The sequence below is a fragment of the Callospermophilus lateralis genome, chromosome 2 (assembly GCF_048772815.1).
Source record: "Callospermophilus lateralis isolate mCalLat2 chromosome 2, mCalLat2.hap1, whole genome shotgun sequence".
Classification (NCBI taxonomy): domain Eukaryota; kingdom Metazoa; phylum Chordata; class Mammalia; order Rodentia; family Sciuridae; genus Callospermophilus; species Callospermophilus lateralis.
In genome coordinates this window covers 134861995-134884571 of record NC_135306.1, presented here as the reverse complement: position 1 = coordinate 134884571, position 22577 = coordinate 134861995, and the positions used below count along the sequence as shown (strand labels likewise).

Sequence of the window (22577 nt, the reverse complement as noted above, 5' to 3'; positions counted from 1 at the left end):
CTTTCTTTTTTCTATTTATTTATGTATGTATGTATGTATTATTTATTTGTTTGTTTGTTTATTTTTGTACTGGGGACTGAATTCAGAGGCACTGGACCACTGAACCACATCCCCATTCCTATTTTGCACAGGGTCTCACTGAGTTGCTAAGAGTCTTGCTTTTACTGAGGCTGGTGATGAACTTGCAGTGCTCCTGCCTCAGGTGTGTGCTACCACACCCAGTGCTCCTACATACTTACAAGCACTCTGAAACACATTCCCAGATAATGTGCAAGTTTGTGCTTGTATATCCAAAAATATTTTTAGAAATATTTGATTCCTTCCATTTTTAGAAATTCAACTAGAGTAAGAAAGATAACCCAGATTTTTAGCTAAATAAAAATTGTAAAGCAATCTTTGTTTGCTGGAGCAGATTAAAAATAATCACATATTTTCACAGTGTGAAGGGGTGCTTGGTAACAGTTCAGCCTTGTATAGAGAGCTATTTACTTAAATATTTGATTTATTTGAATTCTTTCTTTATTCATTTTTATGTTTTGTGGTGTATAAAAGCAAATTTATTATTCCTAGGCAGAAATGTGTTACTCAGTGAGAATATGGGTAAAAGTTTGTTCAGGTCTTTATCTCTTCAAGGGTAGATGAATAATAAATCCTCATGGTTTTCTTCCCTCAGAATAATAGACTCAGAAATTCCACAAATCTTCCAGAAGGAACTCACCTGCTCTTTCTGCCTGAACTACCTTAGTCACCATAGGCTGTGGGCACAGTTTTTGTTGGCCCTATCTCTGCATTCCCTGGGGACAAGGCCAAACTCTTGCCTGTTGCTCTGTGTGTAGGGAGCCATCACAGCAGGGAGATGTCAAAAACAATATTCTTCAGAAGAATCTGACAACCATCCCCAGAAAGGCCCATCTCAGGAAATTCCTGAGCTCTGAGAAAAATATATGTGTGACCCACCAGGAGACAAAGAAGATCTTCTGTGAAGAGGACAAGAACCTGCTCTGTTTGCTCTGCTCCAACACTCAGGAGCACAGGGCTCACAAACACCCTTCAGTAGAAGGGGCTGCTGAGGAATACCAGGTAAGTGATACCCCTGAGAGCACTGTGAATGCTGAGCAGTGGAGCTAAGAAATTACAAAAGAGCTGAGGATCTCGATGATGATAATTGCTCTATTCTTTTCTGCATGCTAGGTAATTTTCTAAGTATCAACAAAGAAGCTAAGAACCAAAGGTGTAAGCTATAAATAAAATATGCAAGCATGCCTGCCTTCCTGGAGCTTGATTCCACAGGGCTAGTGATAAAGCAGTTGGTCACTTTTGGTTTTACTTTCACAGTTAAGGCATTAGAAACTACTCATTTTGAAAAGAGTTACTGGCTATCAAAATGACAAATACAATATGTTTCTATACAGAATGGATGTTTACAAATACTAGAAAATAAATAAGATAAAATGCTTTGGAATTAGCAGGGTAGAGCTTCAGGAAAACAAAATTCTGATGCCAATTGCCACACTATCTAAAAACTATTCTTCTTTATCACTATCAGTAGGCAAATGGTTACATTATACACTTTTGCAGTTTGAAATCTCCTAAAATTCACAATCATTAATGGTAAAAAGGAAGCCTTATGATTTTTTTTCTTCTCACTAAAGTACTTATATCTTACTTATTTTTTATTCTATCATTGTGAGATTAAAACCAAATGTGCTTTCTTCTCTATTGTTTGAGTTTATATTTCTTTTACAGGAGAAGCTCCTAAAGCCAATACAATCATTAAAGGAAAAGATCCAAGTAAATCAGAGGAATATAAATGAAGACAACAAAATAATCAGTGCATGGATTGTAAGTATAAGTCTATTTCCTTGAGACTCAGCTTGAAACAAACATACTAAAAATCTGTCCATTATTCACTATAGCATCATGGTGTAAGGATATTAGGCACATCAATTCTGGTAGCTTCTAGTCCTAAAAGTAAAATTCAACTTTGTTGATCAAATAAATGATCAGACAGTGTCACAGGGAGGTTTGAGATTAAAATTAATTTACTAACCGGAGATCAGAATATTACATATAGTGATTTATTTTAAAGCTATAAATTCTAATGACTTACATATAGACATTGAGATTTGGAGGATAAATTGTCAATCAAAACCTTTTCTTCAGATATTTCAGGCATTCATGAAGCAGATAAAAGTGGTTGGAGGGAAGGATGTGTTTTGTTCCTTGCCATTGTTATAAAGAGTAGAGAAAGAAAGAAGATAAAAGAGAAGTGAATTTCTAATTTCTGAAATGTGGGTGCATATAAACATGGTACATGTAACATATTGATAAAAAGACAATGGACATAGAGAGAGGTTTAGGTGGCAGAGGATAAAACCATGTTAGAAATGTGATCTAGATAATCTATCCCTACAGTACTACATGTATCTCAGAGAAGAGATGATCAAGGCTGAGTACAGGAAACTACATCCAGTTCTTCATGAGAAAGAAAAATGACATCTAGATATTCTTAGAAAAAAAGTCAAAATAATTTTAGAGGAACTCAAAAAAAGTAAAACCAAAATGGTTCAAAAAAAGAAAGACCTAAGAGAAATATTTGAGGAGCTGGTGGAAATGTCCCCAAACCATATGTGGATCTGCTCCAGGTAAGAACTGAGCTGTGCATAAAAGTATTTTATATGATTTGAGGTTATTAACTTTGACCATATTATCTGGTAGTTTCTATATTTCTTGCATCAATGATGGGGTTCTTTCTTCTTTGGATATAGTCTAGTTAAAGTTTACCTTCTATCCTGACTATAAATAAGCAAGATTTATGAAACTTTGTAAGTAAGGTCTCCTAGGAATTTTTTTTTTAAATTTTCCTGTTGTATCTTGCTTCTCTAAGAACCAGAAAATAACCATTTTTTTACATGAACATTCCATTTTTTGCCTCCAATTTGACAATATATAGACATCTTGGAAAAGCTTATGTTTCCTTTCATCTTTTTAAAAGTTATGGGATTGAAATGCCCTCATTGGGGACAATACACACTGTGTTCTACCAATGTCCTTCATTCTCACACTTTTTAGACCCTCTGGATTCTAATTTAATCACAAATTTAGAATCTTTAAATATGCTTTACTGGTACTGTCCTGAGAGATGAAAATGAATTCATAAGAAGTGTTGATGTGATGATATTTGATACTACATGATCTTTCCAAACATAAAATACTATCCAATTTCTTAAGAAATCTAAGCCTTTTTTTTGTTTTCTTTGCAGGACTTGAGAGATCTATTGACAAATAAATTTTGACTTTAGTGTAAACTGGGATACCATTGAGAGCTATGAAAGTGTTTAAGTTGTTTCTAAAAAAGTGAAGGCATAGTTTATGTAGAGAGTAATCAACTATGTGTTCATGTGTTTGTTTGAATATGGTTTTCTGTTCCCCTTTATGAGAAGTCAGACTCTATTTCCCTTGTTGGTTGAGGAATATGTCATAGTGGGCTGTATGCTGACATTCATAAACACAACCATATATGATCTGACATTGTAAATCAGAAACATTGAGGTGCATGGGATCGTTTTCCTAGTTAGGAAAGGAGAGAGATGGGTACCTCTGAGAAATGGGTTTTTAACTAGCAGATTAAGTAAGAAAGATTCCTAGAAACAGCCCCTTCTCATGTTCACAGAGGTACACTCAAGAGAAAAGGGTTTCAAGAAACATTTTCAGTGGAATGTTTTTTTTTAGTTTCTTAAAAACTGTGATGACATCTTTGTCACCAGAAGATTCCTGTCCTCTTCCTACAGCAGGAGTGAATCAGTGCAGCTGCACATGCCTCAGCAGAAAAAGCCAGCACTTCCTGCCTAGACCATCACTGGACTGATAGACAGGCTCAAGTGTTTCCAAGGTGAGTGTCAGCCCAGTGATGGGAGCATAGTGTAATGACTTTCAATAATGATTTTCTTTGGGAAAATTTTCCATTTATTAACCTTTAATATACCCAAAGGGAATAGTCTGCCAATTAGTATTTATAATTATGTTTAGTAATCTGATCACCATGATTAAATAAGGAAAGAAGAAGTGATCACTGGTCTAATGATAAATGTGATTTGGGCTACACATACAAAACCATTTCAATCAGTAAGACAATTATAAATTAGTTCAGGATGTTCCCATTTTAAATTATGTGCACTGAGTGATGGAGGTTATTTAAACATTACTCTTAAATATCTTAGAAATTGAATGTGTGGTACATATTTTATTAAATGTAATATATATTAAATGCATTAAATTTAATACACTAGCATGTATGTTTGTTCATACAAACATAAAATAACTGAATGCACAGAGCAATATTACACAAGCACCAAAAAGAAGACAATTTGATGTATGATGAAGCAGTTTTTAAATTTCCATGGTAGACCTAAATAGGAACCATAGCAAGGAATTATTGCTTTGGAATGAATGGGAATGCAGACCTCCAATTTCTCAGATAAAATGAAAAGTAACAAGCTGGAAGTAGACATGCCCACCTCTTCTTTACAGTCTCCATATATTTAGCAGCGTTTTCATTGGGGTTGGACTATTGTTTCTTCTGCAGTATTCTAGAAACCTGTGAGTGCAATTCACTTCAGCCACAATTACCACTTTTCTTCTGGATCCCCCCCACCATAAGACTCAGGTAGACCTTCTCATCTAACAGCAATTTAAAAGTTGGTTTTGATTTGAATATTCTTTTCATTCTACAGTGGAAATATCCTTTGAAAATATAGTATCCAGTGATAACATCAAGCTATTTGATGATGTGAGAAGTTTGAGATTTGGGCATGTCCTTCCAGACTCATCTTTGAATTCTGATCAAATTAACTATTTTGTTGCATGGGGAACAGAGAGTTTCAACTCTGGAAAATTGTACTGGTAATTAGATATGAGGGACCCTTTGGACTGGGCTCAAGGAGTCTGTAAGGATTTCTGGATAAGGAGGAATGGCACAGTGATTGAATCCAAAGACATGTTTCTTCTCCTCTTTGTGAAGGAAGATGATGACCACAGTATCTTTACAACCTCCCCAGTGTTTTCTCACTACATAGAGAAGCCTCAGAGCCTGGTTGGTGTGTTCCTTGATTTTGAGAGTGAAAGTGTAAGTTTTGTGAACATTGCCAAGAGTTCTCTTATATGGTGGTACCCTGCTGGCTCTTTGAATTTCCCAGTCAGGCCTTTTGTTCACACTGGACACAAGTGAGCAGAGATAAGTCAGGAAAATCTCTGCCTAGGGAATCTACATTTCAGGCAGCTCTTCCTAGATGAAGTTTACATTACTGTACTTTAGTGCTTTTTAAGTAATTTGTACTTGATACAGACATGGTGACACATGCCTATTAATTCCCACAATTTGGTTAACATGGGAGTCTGATGTTGAAGGACTTCAAGTTTGAGGCCACCCTGGGCAACTTAGCAAAACCCTGTCTCAAAATAATTTAAAAAGAAGAAGAAGAAGAAGGAGGAGGAGGAGGAGGAGGAGGAGGAGGAGGAGGAGGAGGAGGAGGAGGAGGAGGACGACGAGGAGGAAACGGGAAAAAGGGCTGGGAATAGATTTCTATGTTAGAATACCCCTGGGTTTAATCCCCAATGAAAAAATAAAAATGGCATTTTGTTGTATATAACTTTATTTTCTTTTAAAATATAAAGACAGTGTGAATTACCAAATTGTGTTGATTCAATTTTTTTTCTTTTAATGAGAATCATCTTTTATGGGACATAAAATGATTGGCACCTATGTGTTCCAGATGAGCTACAAGCTGTGACTGCTTATATGTTTTGTGAGTTTGTTAGATTTAAGATTGCATAATTTTATGACTTAAGCTCAACGATATTTTGTAGGATGAATTTTCACATCATTGTCTACAATAAACATATCATTTTTATGTTTTCACCTTTCTGTTGATCTAAGAAATTATAATTTATTCAACCTTGGGAAATAAAAAAATGAAATTCTTTCTCACACTCAGGACAAGGACTCATTTTTCATTGAAGCCAGTAAATTTGGCCCTTTCTCTTTCCCTTCTATTTTTAAACTATTTTAAAGCAGTTTTATGTTAACAGCAAAACAGAGGAAATTTAAAAAAAAATTACATACATTCCCTGCCCCCTCTCTATATATACAAGTGTGTAGCTTCACTCTTTACTAACATCCCTAGTCAGAATGATACATTTGTTACAATGAACCTAATTAGATACACAGACTATGTGGATATCCTATACTTTTAATATAATATAATGAGAAAAGACAGTTTTTTTGTGTTCTTTCTCTCTAAAAATATATCTCTAGTCAATCCATGAGAAAAATAGCTGCAAACCAAAATTGAGGATCATTTTACAAAAGACTTATGTAGTATTCCTCAAAATGTGAAGGTTATGAAAAGTAAGAAAAGAAGCTCTTTCAACTCAAACCAAAGAAGATGTGAGAGTGAATTCAATGCTCCATTCTAGGTTGGATCGTGGAATAGAACATAGGATGTTCATATCGAAGCTGGTGAAATCTGAAAACTGTCTGACTGCAGTTTGTGATAACCTCTCAATGTCGGCTTCCTATGTTTGTAAATTGTGTCATGGAAATGTATGATCATCTTAGGAGAGAAATAAACTGGGCATGGGCATACAAAATAAGTTACTCTATCACATTTTTAACTTCTCTTTAAATACAAAGTATATTCAAGTAGTTTTTGAAAAGTTTTAGGACAAATATCTATATGTCCATGCTCCATGACATGCTTATGTTGTGAACAAGTCAAGTTTTAGAAGAACATATATTGTAATTAAGTTTTTGAAAAAATGTCCACTTACACGGATGCTTCATCCATCAGAGTTGGTCAGTGGCTGAAGTGTGAAGCTCCATGCAGTTCTGAGCCTCTGAATATGCAGAGCTTGGACTACTTTCCTTCTGAGTTCTGCTGTTTGTCCTATTTCTCAGTTGCAATAGAAGTTGTGGTTGTCAGTTCAAGTGAAGCATTTTGTGCTTGACCTTGATGGTACTTTGTGACGATTTGATGACAGATCTGGATGAAATAACACCTTCAAAGCTTGCTCCTCACAGTGAAATCCTCAGAGGAATGATTGAGTACACCATGACCTGACAAATATAAAACTTGGTCAATTTTCTTCAAGGAAAGAAATGTGTGTGAAGGATGGAAGAGAACATATGGGAACTCAACTTTCAACTCAATTTCCTGTGGATGAAAAATTGCTCTAAAAATAAATTTATTATTAAAATATGAAGAGGCCCAACTGCTGTACATGGTGAATTTTTTTAAGTAGTGTCATTTTGTGGTGTCTCAACACATGAATAATATTTACATTTTACACACACAATGAATATTTGAATATAAAAGACCAGATTCTATGATTCTAAATAATCCATTTATGAAAAGTATGGCTACAATCTCTTGATGAAAGTTTAGAAAAATGAATTTAAGCACAAGCTTATATATTATTCTGTATTCAGAAGTTCAAAAACTATTTTCTCAAAGCATCCAAATAAAATTATGGGGGTCAAGATAGGTGCAAATGTATCACCCCATAATCATGAACTGTGCTTTGAGTGTTAGTTTCATAAGGGAAAGTTACCACAGAGTGGCAATCAAGGCAAAATCTTGGATTTTTGTACTGCTATGTTTCCTCTTATTTGTTCAAGGAGTAATGTATAGACAGTTACACTAGATCCATAAATTTTATCCTTTTAATTATATATTTTTTCATTTTTTCTACTAGCATTTTTAATGCACATGAGATATGATCGTGCACTTTAATTATCAGTGTCAGTTACTATTTTTCTTATTACTTTGAGTCTCAGAAGTCTCCTGGCCTTGATGTCTCCACTTTGGGTGCTGAGTGTAGTAATTGGAGGCACATAAAATAAAATGAAGACAATTAGGATTTGGACTCTCCCAATGTGAACCTCCATGTTTATTAGGAATGTGATCTAGGCCTGCCATAACAAGTTCACACAGTTGGTGCCTTTAAACAATTCATTTCCATACCTCTGGAGCCCAGAAACCTGAATTCAAGTGATTAAAAGGGTCCAAAACCCTCCAAAGGCTGTGTTGGGAAATCCTTTCTTGTCCTTTCCATTCTGCTGGCTTCTGCATTTCTTTGGTTTGTGTCACTAGAATTCTATGCCTTTCAGACAGGTGTAGTGGCACATATCTGTAATCCCTGCTACCTTTGAGGCTGAGACAGGAGAATCACAAGTTTGAGGCCAGTGATGGGCAGGTCCAAAGTGGCAGTAGTTAGGCTCTCTGGTCAAGACTTCTAGTGGGCTATGTTTTCAGTATGTAGGTAAGGTCTGGAATACCCTAATTCTGCATATGCACTCAAGGTCATAAACATTTGCTTCTGAGCATACACCCACTTATATAATTTATTAGAAATATTCTTCTTTACACTGCCTCAAGAAAACAAACAAACAAACAAAGGCCTCTGAAGTCACTCGAGTCTAGATGGAATTGCCTGGGGCAAAATGAATCTGGTATTTAAATCTGGGAGCTACTGCCACCTCTGAATAAACCATGTCTGTTATCCCAAGTCTTGCATCTTCTTCCACCAGCCAGGATCCAGAATAATTTTCCCAGTTTCTGAGCATCCACCCCACAGACAGCCTCAGAAACTAGGCAACTCTCTTAGTTCTGAAAGCTAAAGTTGAAAATCCAGGTGCTGACTGGCTTGGCTCTCTGGCAGCTGTGAAGAATTCCTATACTATGCCTCTCTCCTGGTTCCTGGTGGCTGATGGCAAGCTTGGCTCTCATTGGATTATGGCAGCATTTCTCAGTCTCTACCTCTCTCTTCAAATGGCTGTCCTCTGTCCCCGTCTCAAATATTCTTTCTCTTGGAAGGACACTAATCATTGAATGTAGGTACCATAAATCCTGGGTGATCTTATCTGGAGATCTTTCAATTAATTACATTGCAAAGCTCATATTTCCAAATAAGTTCACATTTACAACTATGAGGTCCCAATTCCCAGATCTCCTTAGGAGACAATATCTAACCCACTATAGTTTACAAACATTCCTGACATAAAAAACACCATATAACTGTAAAAATAAAATACAACTGTATTTCCGTTTCTCTACATATCATTGGGACTTTTAGAATCGGGGAGGAGAGGTGTTGTTGTTGTTGTTTTTTCAGAATAGGGACAGAACCCAGGACTTCCTGCACACTGTGCAAGCACTCTTCAACCCTCTCTTTTAGGCTTTTTACTGAGGATGATTATAGGTATTTTCATCTGAACTTGGCACTCTGGCCTCCTGTCATGGTCAGCTTCTTGTGTGTACAATAGCTTGCCTATTAGTTAATTCTAAGACAGCAATCTCAATCCACAGATTGAGGTTTACTCTGTAAACTTTCTGCAGCTCCACAGCCTGTCTCTCAGACTGTTCCTTCAGGTGTTGAGAGATCAGATGCCAGCCTCTGTCATGCAATCAATCCCTCAGGGGTACCTGTTGCAGATCCCTTCTCAAATACATATCCTGATAGAACTTGTGGTGTCCTGAGGTCAAGGATGTGGTTGAGTGGTAGAGCACTTCCCTGGCATAAATGGGGTCCTGGGTTTGATTTTCAGCACCAGCAAATCAAACAAATAAATAATAATTAAAAAAAAACTTGTGGTGTCTTTTCATGTGTAGCCTCTTTGGCTCTCCCTGAAATTTCATCTTCTTGAAAAAAAAAAAAAAACATGGTTTGTGGATATCTCACTTTTTCCACATTTCCAAAATCTTCTTTTGATTGGTTCAGTGCCTCTTGGGGAAAGCAGATTTCTTGGAGTATTGAATTACATTGGATAGTCTTCACCTGGTTGGTAAATTTTCTCTCAAACTACTGTTTCTCTTGGAAATCTTGAATGTACTTTACTTTCATTTGCTCTGGAAGTTCCTCCATGGGATTTTGGTCAGGTCCCATTTACTTAGTTTAGAGTTCTGGAAAATAAGTAGTCCTGAGTTGCTTTGAGAAGTTCAAGTTTCTAACTTTTTTTTTTTTAAGCATTAACATGTTTCTTGGATTCTAAGACTAATTCTTTCAAAGAGTAGTGGTTTTTCACCTCTTAATAATCCCTAAACATATAAGTTTGTATATTTCCCCAGAAAAATCTGAAAAGCTACAATTTCCCAGTTGAATTCTGTTACTATGAAGAGATGGCTGTCATTTGCGTTTGGTTATTCTACATGTATTCAAGCAACCTGAAAATGTCCTCTTCCAACCAGGAGTCTTGGGCATTTGGTGGATGATATTAAGGTCTCTGGTCATTTTATAAGGCTTCAGGCATGTGGGCACTTAGCAGGAGCTTTGTGAAGACAAGCTTTCTCTATCAAGATTCAGCAAATGTTGAACATGGTAGCACACACCTGCAATCCCAGTGACTCCAGATCCCAAAACAGGAGAATTGCAAGTTCAAGGACAGCCTCAGCAACATAGTGAGGTACAAAACTTAATGAGAACCTGTCTCAAACTATAAAATAAAAATTGCTCAAGAGATGCCTCAATGATTAAGTGCCCCTATGTTCAAGTTCCAGTTTAAAAAAAAAAAAAAAAGAAGGAAAGACTCAGTATGATGTATCTATAAAGTTGGCAGATTAAAGAGAGTCTGCTTTCCTTGTAGTTCCATGACTCAACATTCTATCAGTAAAAAACAAACAAACAAAACACCTGTTTTTCTATGAGACTGCTGCTTGCCAGTCATTCAGCTGGGGCCTGAAGGTCCAGGGTCAATGTTCCTGCAGGTTTGGTTACATGATACTGCCTCTGGTGACACTGGCTGGGACTTGGAGGTACAGTGTTGGTGTGCCTGCAGGTTTGCTTGTAACAGAGGTTATGTGCTGGGTGTGCTAGTGGATGCCATATTTCTTCATCATTGCATGGTCACTCGTTGGTGTGAGTGCATCCCTGGTGGTCTCTCTGGTTGCAAGATGGAATGGCATTGAGACTGCTGTGTGGAAGGGCTTGGGGAATCTGAAGATCAGATCCATCCGATTGTGGAGAGGTCTTTGTGGGGGCTCATCTCAGAGATGTAAGTTTGGTTCAACCTACAGAAATCAATAAACATAATTCATCATATCAATAGATTTAAATACAAGAATCATGTGACCATCTCAATAGATGCAGAAAAAGCATTTGACAAAGCACAGTAACCCTTCATGTTCAACACTCTATAAAAACTAGGGATAGTGGAAAGATAACACAAGCTTATAAAAGCTATATATGGTAAATCCAAGGTCAACATCATTCTAAATGGAGAAAATTAAAAACATTTCCTCTAAAAACTGGAACAAGACTCAAATGGACGATTTTACCACTGTCTATTCAACATTGTCCTTGTAAATTCAGCCAGACAGTGCTCCAGTTGAAGTCATACATCTCACTTTCTAACCTGTGCTATCAGCCTTCTTCCCATCTGGTGGCAAATGTGACTTATGAAATGTTCCAAATTTAAAGGTTTTCATGTATGCATAATACTGGGTTCAATCACCAGTACCAGACACGCACACACTCACACACACACACACACACACACACACACACACACACGGGCACAAGGCACCCACAATCATATTAGACTTATTACATAAAAAATCATCCACACTTGGAAATATGAAAACCTCGTGTTTAAATGGCAACTGATGTGGATCCAATACATTGTGATTTTACAATGAATGACTGGAGGTCATCAAAATTCCTACTTCTAAACCAGAATAAATACTGAAAACCCTTTCACTTCCTGCACCTCATTCTTTCACCAATGTCATTCTTTCACAGCCATTACCAGATCCTGGATTGCCATTAGGCACTTCATAGACCAAAGCTGTAATCTGAAGTTCCTGAAAATAGCATTGTGCACATTCTTCAATGTTTTCCAATTAAGCTTAGGTCCTACTCCCAAAATAAAGGTATAAGACATCAAGAATTTTTCCTCCATAAATTCACAATTTAGGTACACATGGATCATAAAATAAAATATATTAATTTCTACATCTCAAAACAATGATGGTTTAAAATTCTGTAGCTCAGTCATGAACTGGAAATAATTATATGGTTTTTATTTAATAGGCTTCAGCATCTATTTGGAAAGCCCTCTGACAACTAAATTAAAAATAAAATATAAGGAAAAAGTATGATTTCATTTATCCAGAACTTGGTACTCACCTGAAAACTCTTTAATTGGTCTTTTCAGTGCTTGCAGGAAAATTCATTCAAGTGGCTCAGGGGTTCTGTGTCTTTTGGGCTCTCAGGATAACAGCTGTAACCTCTTTAGGTTTCCAAAGTCTAGTTAACCTCTAGTGCTTCTGAAGAGAACACATTTTTTTTCTTCAGAAAACTCTTATATTATTTGGGATCCTTAATGTCCACCCTGATTAGGTTTCATCAGGACAGTGGATTAGCATAAGGTCAAGTCCATTTCTTGAACCAATTAACTCCTTTACTAATCTCAATACATTTCAAACTCCTCTTAGTGCTGGTTTCTCTCTTTGTCCTCTCTTTGGCACTGGGGATGGAACCCAGGCCAAGCTATCTACCAATGAATCATTCCCACTCTCTCTCTGATTTCTAAAAATATATTCACAGGCAAACTCATTTCTATGTTTTTATGTACCACGTTCTCCCAATCCTGTTTCCCTATCTGATAATATTTTAATATAATATTGTAACATAAATATTTCCCTTCCTCAAAAATTTCTGCCCTTTCTTCATTATTATCTAGAATCTTTTATCATCTTCACTTTCATCCTGGCCATTTAATTTCTTTCACTCCTGGCCAATTTCTGCCAGCCATTAGAATTTAAAATTGAAATACCAATGACTATTGTGGGTAGTCTGTCTGACAAAAGTAAAAGTACAGACTAAATATCTGATATCCTGATTGATTTGATTTTGAATTTAAGAATCTAGGAATATGACATAGGCACACTTAAAAGAAAAAAAGTAATATCTTGTTGAAAGCAATTTGTGTAAATTTAAATTGGTCAAGAGATGTTGCAATTCAAACAATGACATGTGAACAAAGACTGTTTGGTCATGTCAATTTTTTTTTTTTTTAAATACCAGAGATTAAACCCAGGGGTGCTTAGCCTACTTAATCACTGAGCTTCATACAACGACTTTTCTTTTTTTTTCTTTTTCTTTCTTTCTTTTTTTTTTTTTTTTTTTTTTGAGACAGGGTCTCGCTATGTTTCTGAGTTTGTCCTCAAACCTGAGATTCTCCTGCAACATTCTCCCAAGTCCTTGGGAATACAGACATGTGTCACCACACGTGGCAGCTTCAACATGTTTTTTTTTTTTTTTTTTTTAAGAGAGAGGGAGAGAGAGAGAGAGAGAGAGAGAGAGAATTTTTTGATATTTATTTTTTAGTTATCGGCGGACACAACATCTTTGTATGTGGTGCTGAGAATCGAACCGGGGCGGCACGCATGCCAGGCGAGCGCGCTACCACTTGAGCCACATCCCCAACCCAGCTTCAACATGTTTTTAAAGATACATTTCATCCACTTAAAATTTTTATATCTAAATAATTTACCAAGTAGTAATTAACTGAATATAACTAAAAATGAATTATTGTTTGGAAAAGACTAAGACTAATAAAATGTTTGAATAAATGGTTAGCTTTACAAAATAGAAACTAAAATCCAGTTAGAAGGGTGCATGCCTGTAATCCAAGTTATTCTGGGAGGGAGACGTATAAAGATTCCAAATTGAAAGCCAGTCTCTCTCTCTCTCTCTCTCTCTCTCTCTCTCTCTCTCCTTTCACTGCTCTTTTTCTCTCTTTCTTTCTCTTATCTCCTCTTTTGCAATGCTACAATAAACAAATCTTGATCGCTAAAAAAAAAAAAAAAGAAAAAGAAAGTCAGCCTAGACAACCCTGACTCAGAATAACATAACAAGGGCAGGAAGTGTATCTCAAAGGTAGAATGCTCCTGGGTTCAATCTCCAGTAGCACACCAAAATGAAACAAAAGAAAAATAATTAAATATTATTTAATTTTGGAAGCATTTTAAAATTATGTATAGACATAGAAATAGACAAAGATGTGTACAAATAATATTTAGAAGACTAAATTTTTTAGATATTTCAAAGTAAATAACTTGTTGGGAAACCTTTAAAAACTTATCATTCAGATTATATATATATATTTCATTACTGGAGATTGAACCCAAGGGCAATTCACATCTAAACTATGTCCCCAATCCTCTTTATTATTATTATTTTAAAAATAGTGCTTGTTAAACTGCTGAGCTTCACCTCAAATATGTGATCTTCATGGTACAGGCTTGAAGTAACTGGGGTTATAGGTATGTGCCACCATGCCTAGCTCCGGCCCATACTGTTAATTTTAGAAATTCTCTCCTCCAGATCTGTCAAAGAATACATTAGTTACCTGTGTGTGAGCTGGGCTATGTATGTAGTTTAGCAAAATACTTGCATGTGCATGTAACTATTACCAGTATGTTAATAACATTAATTGCTGAGGCTGGTTTTGAACTCACTATTCTCTTGCCTCACCTTTCAAGCTGCTGGGATTACAGGCATGTGACACTATGCCAGGCAATATGTTAATTGCAAATGGAAAACTGTAATATGTAAAACAAATTAGTTCAGGTTTACAACGTTTCATAAAATAAAATATTTCTGGATAGGGTAGGAGGTAAAGTATAATCTTTAAATGAGTGACTGGTTTGTAGAGTTGTTGCCTGGCACAAATTAGGCCCTGGGTTAAATCCCTACAACTGCCAAAAAAAAAAAAAAAAAAAAAAAAGGAAAAAAAAAAAAGAAAAAGAAAAGAAATCTTAAAATATATTTTAAAGACCATTATTTCATTTTAAATATCTGATTAATCTGAATTGTTAAATGTGCTTTATTAAAGAAAGGAATCCCATGAAATCTAGATAGCATTACCATCATAAACTCTTCCCCCATCCACATTTATGAAAATGAAGTGTCCAAACTCTTAGATTTGGGAGAACCCCTGAAAATGTGCATTATGTACTTTTCAACAGTAATGGTTCTTCAATCTTTCATAATCTAGAAAGATTCTAAAAATCTAGAGATTTCAACGTTGTTAGATACTAATTGTATTTTAAAGTACTTAGTCTTAGAGATTTTTTTTCAAAAGGGCCAAATGCTTCATTATAGGAAAAATATATAGTAAAACCATATTAAAATATTTAAACAAATAAATTTTAGAAATTTTTTTTGATTCTTAATATTTCTGAATTTTAATAACTTCTCAGCAAAAAAGTACTTTTCTTCATCAATCAATATTATAGCCTTTCTTTGACTTATTTTTCTGGTCTGTATTATAAATTGTCAGATCTGTGATCTGTGACTGTCTTCTACTGTTTATTATTTGAGCATTTATTTACTTATTTATTTAGCAAGACCATGTCTCAAAAAGTAAAAAGGGTTGGTGATGTGGTGCAGTGGTTAAGCCTCCTCAGTTTCAATCCCTGGTGTCAAAACAAAAAAAAAAAAGGTAAAAATATTGTAGTCTAATATAAGAATATTAAAGACAGCAAAAAATTGTGCATAGCCTTTCAAGAGAAAAAAAAAGAGATTATTTTGTAAGAATGAAAATTAGATTAGCATCAAACTTTGACATAATATCCCTGGCTGCCAATGGAAATCTGAGTAGTGTTTAAATTACTAAGACTAAACATAAAGCTTGGAATCATAAATTTCACCAAATAACATTTAAATGTGAGGGCACAGTTAATATATTCTCAAGTATACTAGATTCAAAAGTTTGCTACAAAAAGATGTTTTAATATTTTTTGTAGGGTGGATAAAATAAAAACAAATTTAAAGTATGCACAAAATGTGTGAAACAAAAATGATCAAATGCCTTAAAGTTTATTAACTTTAAGATCAAAGCAAAGAAAACTAATATATATATATATATATATATATATATATGTGTGTGTGTGTGTGTGTGTACATTTTAAAATAAGAGCATAATTGTTTTTTGAAAATGGAAATAGACATGAAGGCATAATTGCTTGATATTAACACTAGCGAAAAAAAGAAAAGAAAAGTGAGGCAATGTGGTGCACCCCTGTATGCCTAGTGATTCAGGAGGCTGAAGCACGAGGTCTGGAAGATAGAAGCCAATATCAGTCACTTAGCAAAATCTATCTCAAAAAAAAAAAAAAAAAAAGAAAAGAAAAGAAAAAAAAAAGAAAATAAATGACTGAGGATGTGTTTCAGGGATAGAGCACTCCTGTATCCATTCCCCAGTACCAAAAGAAAAAAAAATGATACAAGAAAAATCAGCTTTAAAAATTAAACTGATAATAACTAGATTTAATATAAATATATTAAATTGACCAGTTAAGAAATAGACATTTTGATATCAGGCCAAAAAACTATGAATGGCAATTTGTTGCACAGAAGAGACACTAAAGCATTTTGATAAGGAAAATTTGAAAATAAAAGACTAGAAAATACAAAGAAAACATAACATTTCTGGCTGGATGCCAGCTAAAACATTATGTGATAAAATATAGTTGGTCTTAGAAACCAGGTGGTAGGGATACTGAGGCACAAGAAAGTAAAGTTTCAATAAGCCTGGGCAATTACTTGACACCCTGTCTTAAAATAAAATAAGTAAAAAGAGTTAAGGATATATGTGTTGGTTATCTCTTGTCCAGTGAGGAGGTTCACAGAACAGGGTAGAGGAAAGTGCAGCTGCGGAGTTGCTAATGAAGACCTCCAGAGACCAAGCAGGAAGCAGGTCTGATTTGATGTGCAGTTACCATGTAGTTACCAAGCAGTTGCTAAGCAGATTACAAGCAGCCACCAATGCAATTTCTGTTAATTTCCTGCAATCAATCAAGGAGAGGGCTGTGGAGCAAGGGCAGGGACTACAACACATGGCCTCATGCCAGGATGTGCCTACAGGAGAGCAGCCTGCTGCTCATGCACCTAGCATGAGGGGAGTGGACTGCTACTCAGACACCCTTAACATATGCCATGTATGCAGTACTCCATGCACTTATCCCACATCTTCCCCTTTTGACTGTGCTGCAAGGACTTCAGTGAGCATTGCTGTTCCTGCCCCCCGCCCCCCCCCGTCTTTATATGGTTACATAATCATCTCATTACACAAGAAAATACAATTACTATTATGAACAGTAGGACCAGGGTAATAGCATTATAAAGATTAGTTAAGTTGACTTGGTTTTCCTCTTTGATTAGTTTTTCCTTTAGTGTACTACATCCCTCTGCTAATTTTTATTGTTGTTTTTCATTTTTCTCTTCATGAAATATGTTGACAAGGATGTTTTGTAGTGCGGGTTTTCTAGGTATAAATTCTTTCAACTTTTGTTTATCATGCAAGGTTTTTATTTCATCTTCAAATATAAAGCTTAATTTTGCTGGATACAGATTCTTGGTTGGCACCCAATATCTTTCAGAGCTTGATAAATGTTATTCCAGGATCTTCTAGCTTTCAAGGTCTGTGTTGAAAAATCTGCCATTATCCAACTGGTTTCCCCCTATATGTAATCTGATTCCTTTCTCTTGTGGCTTTTAAAATTCTGTGTTTTGCATTTTCATTATAGTGTACCTTGGTGTGGATCTGTTGTGATTTTGTATTTTCAGTGTCCTGTAGGCTTCTTGAATTTGGATTTCCAATTTGATTTCCAACTGTTCATTATAGAAATGATCTTGGATGCTAAAAGCACTGCTACACTCTTAGGACCTATAATTGTTGGACCCAAAGGCTTTATTTCAAGTTCTAAATCAAACTTTATAGCACCATCTTCTCCTCAGTAAAGTATAAAAAAATTATATTTACTAAGAAAATCTAAGCAGGAGTGTTGGTGCATGCCTGTATTCCCAGCCACTCAGGAGGCAGAGGCAGGAAAACCAAAACTTTGAAGCCAGCTTCTGCAATTTAGTGAGGATCTAAGAAATTTAGATAGACTGTGTCTTAAGAATTAAAAAAAAAAAATAAGTGAATATATTATTTAAAAAGGCTAGGTATGTAACACAGTAATAAATAGTCCCTAGGATCTATTCCAAAAAAAGAAATAAAGATTAAATTGAACTTTAGAATAATAAAGGGCTAGGGATGTAGTTCAGTGTAAAGCATACCTCCTGGATTCAAAGACAACAACAACAACAAAAATGAAAGAAAGAAAAAGAAAGAAAGAAAGAAAGAAAGAAAGAAAGAAAGAACAAACTACTATAGATTTTCCCAAAGTATTACAAAGTTGCTATAGGAGTAATGAGAGTAAAATTATTTAATTTTATTATTTTCTTTTTTGGAATTTTACAAAATCCTGATAACTCAAATTTGTTTGTTTCTTGTATAATCGCAAGTAAAATATAAATATATTTTTGCCTTGTTTGGGAGAAAAATAATGTATTGTTAACTTAAAGTTTTCAAAGGTTTTAAAGCAAACTTTTAGTTTTGCCTAAAGAAATAACCACCACTTTCCCCTGAGAAAATCTACCCAACATCCTTCCAAGATGGATCTGAAAGCTGATAACAGAGTGAGAGGAAAGGTTCAGGTATGGTTCATTTTTCTTTGAACACTTCACTGGTATCTACTGCCACCACAAAAATGAGAATAAGATTGGATTGTTATATGGCAAGGTTCTTGTCATATGGTTACATGTTATTTGTTTGTTTATTTATTTACTTACTATGAAGTCTTAGAACCAGAAACCCTGAAATAAAGATTGCTTAGAAGTTGCCAGTGGTTGAATGGCAGGAGCCAACAATGAACAATAATTTAGTTTGGCAATTTTATTTTTTCACATTCTGTGCATGTTTACAAACAGAACTTGGTCCTAATTTGGGGCTGGTCCTTAATGAATTTCCTTCTGCAGCTCTAACCATGAAGAATAGTCCAGCTGAACTGCTCTCCTGCAGAGAGCGCTCCCAGGTTCCCCCACCTGAAGCTTATAGCACAATTGCTTGGCTAGACTCTCAGAGCCATAGTTGTGGCTCCACCACACCTATTTGGATGGTGGCACCCCACTTTCTGGGTCCACCAGGGGGGTTGTTAGTTCTGCCAGAGGTCTGCGTGCACTTTCACACCAAAGCCCATTCTTTGAACTGTCCTCCATCCTCCATGCTCTGTTCCTTTCTGTGTGTGAGAAAATACTGATTCCTTTCATGAACTGGATGGAACATCTTTTCATGTGTTTGGAATTTTCTTTAAATAATCTTTCCACTTTTTCATTTAGTTGTTGCTTTGTATGAACTGTTTAAATTGAAGTATCTAAATCTATAATAAGGTAGATTGTCTTCTAGTTTGTGTGGATAACAAGAAGTCATTTTTATATACATACAACAAATTGAAAAATGTATTCAAAATAAAATGACTTTCTGGCTGGGTTGTGGCTCACACCTTTAATCCCAGGCACTGTGGAGGCTGAGGCAGGAGGATTGCAAGTTCAAAGCCAGCCACTGCAAATGTGGGGCACTAAGCAACTCAGAGACTCTGTCTTTAAATAAAATATAAAGTAGGGCTGGGGATGTGACTCGTGTTCAAGTGCCACTGAGGTCTATCCCTGATATCACCCTCCGCAATTAAAAAAAAAAAAAAAAAAGACTTTCTGGACCCTAAATGGTCATGAATATTCTGGCTGGTGCCTAACTTTATATCCTTCTTTATTTCACTCTTGTGTCAGGGCCACTCCAGACTCAATGGTTTTCTTTAGTCACTTCAAATTATACTTTCTCCCACTTAATTATCTCAACCAAACACACCCTAATCATGTTTTATATTTAAGGTTAGATTTTTGTTTCTTACACTAGTCTGGGTACACTCTTCAGCAATTATGATCACTGTGACTAGTATTTTTCTTTGCAACATTCAACCTTTCTGAAAGTATGTGATTAGTCTTATACTCATCTATTCAATGTCTTGCTCTAAAAGTACACGTTAGCTTTCAAGAGAGCAGTTAGCTTTCCATGGAGTAATAGTCTGCTATCTTAGTGGTCTCTTCATGATGGCTAGCACATGTTGTTAATAAATAAAGAATGAAAGAATGCATTCCAATTCAGGAGTCACTGAATAAAATACATATTAACCAACAAAGTCTCTAATTACAGCGAAAGCAGACCACTTTAAACTATCAACCTTAAATTGATATGAATTTAATCAAGTAATTTGAGAGAGAGATACATTTCTTTGAATAAACACAGGATTTATATACATATTTGTTTCTTTAGTTTTGTCCTCACAAATAAACCCATGTGTACTTAACCAAAGAGCCATGTTCCCAGAATTTTTTTTTTCTTTTTTCTTTTGAGACAGGGTCTCCTAAATGACTAGGGGCCTGGTTAACTTGCTGAGACTGGTGTGAAATGTGAGATCTTCATGCCTCAACTTCCAGAGTAGCTGGATTATAGGCAGGGGCTATCATGCCTAAACATTCACATTTTTAAGAGCCTTATAGGTTGTATATCATGGTGTGTGTCTATAATTCTAGGTCAATTGATCCCCAAAATTAGATGCTAGCAACAGACCCACACTCTCAAAAACATTAAAAAAAAAAAAAAACTAAATGCAACACAGTGTTTCTTAATCTATTTCAGAAAGTTTTTTGAAATTTATTCTTATTTTTTTTAATTGACAGATAATTTTATGAAAAAATGCCATAAATCTGATGGACATTTTTTAAAAATTTCAGATAGGAAAATAATAATAATATGTGTGTGCGTATGCATGTGTGTGTGTGTGTGATCACACCCAACTCTTTTTTTTTTTTATCCAGTTCATGTTGAAAATATTCAAAATTCTCCTGATTTTTTAAAAATTTCTTTATCTGACATAGGTAGCTTCTTTTCAATCTCTGAAAATAGAAAGACATGAAAGAAAGGGTTTTGTAGTGGTCAATCTGTGACCCTCTAGTTGCAAAAAATAGTCTAAAATGTGCTTCTGTTGGGCAGTTTATTTTATTTTTTCTCTTTTAATTTCAGTACTGGCAACTGAAGGCAGGGCCTTAAATTCATACTATGAAAAATCATTCACCACTGAACTAATCTGCCGCCTTTTTCATTTTATTTGGAATCAGGGTCCTCCTAAATTGCCCATGCTAACCTCAAACTTTCGGCTCCCCTCCCTCAGCCTCCCAAGTAGCATGAACCACTACTGCAGTTCATTCCCTGATCTTGATTCTCTGGCAGACCTGGGAGTGTCTATTTTCTTTCATTATAATTTTACTCCCAATTGTTAGAACATCATCCTCAGTTAAAATAAAATAAAAACAAAATGAAAAGTCCTCAGCAAACATTTTTGAGGTAGGAATGAAAAATAAAAAGTGAAAAAAATCGTAGGTGTGGTGAGACATGCTTTTAATCCTATAGATTTAGGAGACTGGGGCAGGAGGATTACAAATTGAAGGCCAATGTGATAAATTTAGGAAGGCCTTGAACAACTTAGCTACCCCCTGTCTCAAAAGAAAATAAAAAATAAATAACTAAATACGTGTGGGACATGTAGCTCATTGTTAAAGAACACCTGGGTTTAATTCCCAGTACAAAAATAAATAAGTAAGTAAATAAATAAATAAGGAATGATAGAAGAATGAAAAGAAAAGCAAGAGATAAAAATTCAACAGAGATTTCAAAATTTAAACATCCATTGACTGAAAAAGCAAATTATTAAAATTCTGAAGTTATTGTTGTAGAACAAAGTATTACTTAATGACCTAATTGTTTCAGTTAAAAAGTCTCTTTGCCAAACCTAAGTCATGTGAACTTTCTTGTATCTGACCCCAAACCTCAACAAAATTTTTACCCTACTTCATAAACCTAATCACTGTGATCTTATAAGTTGTTCCACCAATTTCAGATTAAATAATGGACAGTGGGTGTAGTCTTAGGTCAGGCCCAGGTATTTAAGGAGGATGCTTGTCTGGAGAAATCCTCTACCTCTAAGGTACCTCTAAGGAGCAGACTGAATTTTTTGCTGCTGGGCTTTAGAGACCTGAGAGTTACTGCTGACCTTGATATTTACAAATCTTCCAGAACTTCCAGACCTGGGGTCTTCCATAGCTGACTGGGTGAGTTGGGAATTTAGAGTAAAAGCTTTCAAGCTGTCCTTTTCTCCTAAAAATTGTTTAAATTTACTTGTCAAGCTGATTGGGTGTTGTCAAAGTAAAATCCTACTTTTTTCTTGATTAAAATATATATAACTAGACCATTTGTAAAATATTGTTTTCTGCTAAGTGATTTGAGTGATTTTCATTCTATTACCTTGTGCTTTGTTAAAATTTGCAGGTCTTAACTGAAATATTTCAGCAGTTTTATGAATTTTGGAACCCCATAAAGTGCTTATAATATTCAGTATATTGTATGCATGCAATAGTTTTATGCACAAAAATTTAGAATTTTTTTTTTTTTTTTGTGGTGTGGTTACCAAGGATTAAACTCAGAGGCACTCAATAACTAGGCCACATTACCAGGCTTATTTTGTATTTTATTGAGTATCTTACTGGGGTCCTTAGTGCCTCTCTTTTACTGAGGTAATCTTTGATCTTGTGATCCTCCTGCCTCAGCCTCTAGAGCAGCTGGGATTATAGGTGTATGC

The 22577-nt window shown here is 35.4% G+C and overlaps 1 pseudogene; it reads left to right on the top strand.

Annotated features, from left to right (window-relative positions):
• The first annotated feature begins 638 nt into the window (after nucleotides 1–638).
• On the top strand, nucleotides 639–5227 carry LOC143640664 (tripartite motif-containing protein 43-like; annotated as a pseudogene).
• Nucleotides 5228–22577: the final 17350 nt, after the last annotated feature.